Source organism: Ictidomys tridecemlineatus, chromosome 6 (genome assembly GCF_052094955.1).
Source record: "Ictidomys tridecemlineatus isolate mIctTri1 chromosome 6, mIctTri1.hap1, whole genome shotgun sequence".
Taxonomy (NCBI): domain Eukaryota; kingdom Metazoa; phylum Chordata; class Mammalia; order Rodentia; family Sciuridae; genus Ictidomys; species Ictidomys tridecemlineatus.
Window position 1 is genome coordinate 115,731,455 of NC_135482.1, and position 6,006 is coordinate 115,737,460.

The window sequence follows — 6,006 nt, forward strand, 5'->3', positions numbered from 1 at the left end:
GCACACAGCTATATCCAATAAAATATTAAATTAGATTTTCAATGAGATATTCAACACTGTGCTTACTAACTTGAAGGAAAGATCTGCACATACAGCTGTGTATCCAGCATAATAATTTATGTTATTATTTCATTTTTATTTTGGCCTTTTAAATATAGCATTCCCTTGATAACTGTCATGAACTTGTTTTAGGACCTCATGCAGATAAAAATTCATGTACACACAAGTTTAAATATTACATAAAATGACACAGTATTTACATATTATCTGAGTTTATTCTCCAGTATACAATATATTATCTTTTTGATCACTTAAAATATCCAATATAATATAAAGCTATATAAAGAGTAACTATTACATATTGTTTAGGAAATAATAATAAAAATGATGACTGTTTGTGCTCTATTCAGACACAGACTTTTTTAAAAAAATATTTTATTCCACAGTTGGTTGAATTTATGACATTGAGGGTTAACTTCATTCAGATATGAATCTTCTATAAATAAAATGGTTGCAATAATTAAAATAAATGGTAAATAAGGGTGAATTTATATTTTTTATAAATTGTATTTGTCATAATTAATTACACATAACAGTAGAATGCATTTGGGCACTTTGATATATATTACACAAATGGGATATAATTTCTCATTTTTCTGATTATACATGTTGTAGAATCACATTGGTCATGCAGTCATATATGTACATAAGGTAATAAAGTTTCACTCTACTATCCTTCCTATCTTCACATCCCCTCTCCTCCCTTCACTGCCTTTACTAAGGTAATTCTATTGTTTCCTAAACTCCCTGCTTAATTTGAATTAGCATACACATATCAGAGAGAACATTTGGCCTTTGTATTTCAGGGATTGGCTTATTTTGCTTAGCATGATATTCTCCAACTCCATCCATTTACTGGCAAATGCCATAATTTCATTCTTCTTTAAAGCTGAGTAATATCAACTATATATTCCACATTTTTAAAATTTCTCACCTATTCAAATGTACCTAGAATGGTTGCGTAGCTTAGCTATTATGAATTGAGCTTCTATAAATATTAACATGTCTGTGTCACTGTAGTATGATGATTTTAAGTCCTTTGGGTATAAACCAAGGAATGAGTTAGCTGGGTCTAATGGTGGTTCAATTCCAAGGCTTCTATGAAATCTTCATATTGATTTCCAGAGTTGTTGCACCAATCTGCAGTCCAACCAGCCATGTATGAATATACCTTTTTCCTCACATCCTCGCCAACATTTACTGTTGCCTGTATTCTTCATAATTGCCATTCTGACTGGAGATGAAATCTTAGAGTAGTTTTGATTTGCATTTCTCTAATTGCTAAAGATGTTGAACATTTTTTTTTCATATACTTGCTGATTGATTGTATTTCTTCCTCTATGAAGTGTGTTTCTGTTGGCCGCACAATTTTGCATTACTGTGAGCAATATTTGAGAGTTTCATTTCATCTTATTTTCACCAATCTTATAAATTGTCAATTTTTAAATTTTAGTCATTCTAATAACATTTATATAGTTTTGTCTCAATGTGACTTTTGTTTTTTCATTATGACATTTTCATAACATTTTAACATTTAATAGAAACTATATACAATAAATTTTATTATATTTTACAAATGATATTCATCACAGAAATTTACATAGGTTAGAAGCAAAAAGGATAGTCCTGTCATGTGTGTTACTGTCTCAGAGGATAAAGTTGGAGTTCACTGGAGAAAGGGTTTGAACTGCTAAATTAAGTAGAAGTGAAAAAAAGCTACAAAGTAATACTTTAGATAATTAGGCACAGGGGCAAGCAATATCTCAATAGCAACACTTATAATGACAACCCTCATATAATCTTATATGTGGATTCCTGTCAAAGACTTAAGAAATCCCACTACAAAGATACCACTTTCTCCTTTGGCACAGTCCCAAATACTCAATTTCAGAGATATATAATCCCTGTGTTTCTTGCCCAGGGTAGAAAAAAACCCACAGCTTTTGGACACTATTGGCCCATCCCCCCACCAAGTATAGTTTTGTTTGACTATGGCATTCTATAACTAAGAACAAAAACATTTGATTGCCCCTGTTTAGTGGGAGATGATCAGAGATATTTGTTTAAAAAACAAAAAAGTGAAATACATCTAAGCAATGTGGTACCCAAAACAAACTCTCAACTGCTAGTAGTGGATACTGTTTCTCTATTTGCAGTAGCCAATCCACTTTGAGGCAATGGTGTACAGGATTTCTCAGAATTTTGAGATACCTGGGATCTGTACCTATCTCTAGCCCTCTGAATCTGGCCCAAGATATCTGCTGGGCCTTCAGGAATATATTTGACTGAATGATCTTCAAGGGTTAATGAAGGATCAAAAAGCAAGGGTGAAGAAGGGCACAGAACACCATCACTGACAACATCCAAGTTATCACTGAACTCCAGGGGAAAATTCTCTGTGGGCTGGAGCTTAATAGCACTCAAGTACTGATTCATGGGGCCAACTTCCATATCATCTGTCACAGACAGTACCCTGCCCTGCTTCCACATTTGAGGAGGCAAATGGAAATGCTATGGATAGCAGGGATACATAGAGAGGCTTACAAGAAACAGTTTGTTGCAGGGTACCTCTTCCGATCTCTGGCAGCATTTCAAGAGAATTTAATTTGTATTCTGACAAATATGGATAAGGCAGTGTCTGGTCATTGAGAGAGACTGATTGGAACAATATACACTCTCCACATAGTCCAAGTGTCTCTGACTAGAATGAGTGGTATTGGTCTGTTGGGCAGCACCCTCTGTGCAGGCATTCTGCAGTTCCTTCAGATGCTTTTGGAATAGGCTTACATTCATAGCATTGGTGATATATTTCAATCACTCTAAGAGCTCTTACTCTTTGGCCACAAGTCTCTCTGAGTCACTAAGGAGACTACTACCTAGAGCTTCCTATTCCACTTTGTGATTATGTAAGTACCAAGGCTGCTGCTGCTTAAGCAGATATGGATGTTGTTTAAACTGATCAATGTATAAAGACTGCATATGAATCAGCAGCTCATGCATAATCAGAGCCACTTCTTCAATTGTGTAGGCACAAGCATGTTTTAGGAAATCATCTTGATCACTGTTTATGCTATCAGCTTCAGAGTCAGGGTCACCTCTCCATGTCTGATCCACATTACTGGTTTCCTAGTCCCCATTTACTCGAGCTGTCTTCATCTAGTGTTCAGCTGCCTTCACTGAGACTACTTTCTGGAGTCTGAGAGCAGAGCTCATTCTTAGAATATCTTGTTGACATAATAAGACTGGCTATGAATTTGCAACCCTCCTGCCTCAGCCCCTTAAATTATTGAGATTACAGCACCATTGAACTTAACAGTTATTATCATTTTTATTATTGTATGAACAATTGTATTCATTTGGTTATGTATTAGTGATTGCTGTATGCTTTTTTCTTACCATGAGACACAAAAAGAATATATTGAAATCTCTGTGTCCTCACATAACTATATCCTAGTGGAAGTACAAAGAAAACAAATAAATATGTCAGGTAATGATAAGTGCTGTTTCAGAAAAAAACAAAACTAGAGAAAAGGAGAGAGAATGAGATAGAGTAATGCTTTATTTTTAATTAGGTACTCAGCAATGATATCATGGAAACACAATGTGAATAGAAATCTAAATGTATAAGTGAGTGGAATATATAAATATCCCTATAAAATCCTAGCTGAGGGAGAAGCAAGTGCTGAAAATGTCAGAGATGTTTGCATAACAAGAAAATTGATATGACCATAGAAGACTGATGAAAGAAAAATAAGATAGTTTGATAATTAAGTTTCAGTGGAAGGGTATTGCTTTTGCTAGCAAAGGAAAATAGAAATAAAACATGTACAAGTCAGTTTTAAAACATGTCACAATTGCAGACCAGCAAGAATTATGTTGAAAGCATGAAATAAACTGTTACAGATACAAACTACACCAAGTGACTGTCAGGAAATGTAAAGTCACTTAATAGCCCCCATCTGATAGCAGACAGGACAATTAGATTCTAACTTGTCTTCCCCATAATCCCAAATTAGTGTTAAAGGGTGATTTTCTTGTATTTTTTTTTCAGTATTGCTCTGTGAAGTCATTTTTTTCTCAGCTTCTCCAGCCTGTAGATTCTTTAAGTTAGTCTTCAGGTAAGAAATTTCAATATAAAAATAGCCATTGGATTTCTAACTCTGGTAGGTAAGACTGTATTGCCTTCCTATCCTTCCTGCAAAACAGTGAAGATCTGTATCAAAATATCTAAGATGAGCAGAGTTAGAATAGGGAAAGAATTCTGATATGTGCAGAAGCTCAGGCAGGGAACTGAAAAACAGAACACCATCAGCATCATAATAGGATTTTTAACAATTTACACAGAATTTCTGAAAGAATACAACAAAAATGTCTGATGAAAATTATCCCTAGTTAGTATTTCAGAGGAAAACATATATACCTTTATGTCCATTTACTTCAGTTTGAAAATCATTACTATATATTTATTTTATAACAATAGCAAAAACAGTTCAAAATTTTAAAATGCAAATTAAATGTAATACACAATTTCCCCAAAATAAAATTAATCTAAAGAGTTAGTGGTAAGGACAACAGATGTGAATTTTAAGGCATATTGTAATGTGTTAATACTTTTATAAATTTAAAGGGAAATAGGTTAAGGTGTTAGTTCTCAGTAGTTTAAATACAAAATGTTAACAGAAAGAACAGATGTTGCTAATACTTCATAGATATTTTAAACAAGTTTGCAATGTACATAAAATAAAGTTAGTCAACACAGACAACTTCCCTCAAAGCATTTTAACAATTTTTTATAAGAACATAACAACTCTGTTTAACTGTCTACTTTTCTTTATAAAGTTTATATATCAAAAGCTATTATATCTCTTGGGTTTTGTAATATTTGATCTATTACTAGCACTAAGAGTTTTTTATAAAAATAACAATAACAAAACAAGCCACCAAAGGAGGCAAAGTTAGAAAGAGCTCTCAAAGTGGCCTGTAATCTTATAATATAGCAATGAATCCAAGATGTACACATACTGACAAAATTTCAACATAACCTTCTTTGTTTGAAATTATGTCTACTCTCACATCTTACAGGTATGACTTCTCTATTTCTCTCTTTTTATCTTCATTTGTTTTCTTTTGAGCCCCCCCCAATTAGCATCCCTCTACCATTTGCTTTAATATTAAATATATCTTTACTTCAATATTTAAAACACAATGCTTATATCCATAACGACTTAGGATGAGAGTACTCCATGTCCTTTTTGAACAGGGACATATAAAATTGTTTGATTAGAGCCTCAGGCAGCCATTTGGTTAGTGTAATCTCTAGTTTACAAATTATTGAACTGGGGTTTAAAGAGTTAAAGACACATGGCCAAGATCAGATAACCAGTTAATGGTAATTTTTAAGTTTCTGTATCTCATTACAAAGTTAAGCTTCCTGTTTATAGCACCTGAAAAATATATGTGTGCTACTTGGGAGAGATAGTTACAGATATCCCTACTTAACAAAATGTTTATAGTTACACAGAAGTGTTGCTAACATCGAAAAGTCTTCCTGAATAAATTATCCTAAAATGAGTACATTAAAGAAACAAATATAAAACCCCTGCTATAAAAGAAAGAAGACCAATTTATAAACCATTTTTCAAGGTAAAATCATCTTTAATATAGAGTACACCAAGCAATTCAATCTATATCACCAATCAGTCTTACAAATTGAACCACATGGAAAGAAAAACTTTTTATTTGAGGACACAAACATGCACTTCAGTGAAAAACTATTTTAAAGAGAAAAGTAATTCAGTACTGGAAATGCTACATAGAATGTCTAATGCCTGAACTCTTCCATCATAACATCATTGTATTCTCAATTTTCATTCCCATTTCTTTCAATAGCTTTTGCTGGGGTAGTATAGTGTAATCTTACCAGATTATTGCTGCTGTAACAAACCA

The 6,006-nt window shown here is 33.2% G+C and overlaps 1 pseudogene; it reads right to left on the reverse strand.

Moving 5' to 3' along the window:
* Window positions 1–2,178: 2,178 nt before the first annotated feature.
* LOC144365093 (KAT8 regulatory NSL complex subunit 2 pseudogene) lies at window positions 2,179–3,060 on the reverse strand (annotated as a pseudogene).
* Window positions 3,061–6,006: the final 2,946 nt, after the last annotated feature.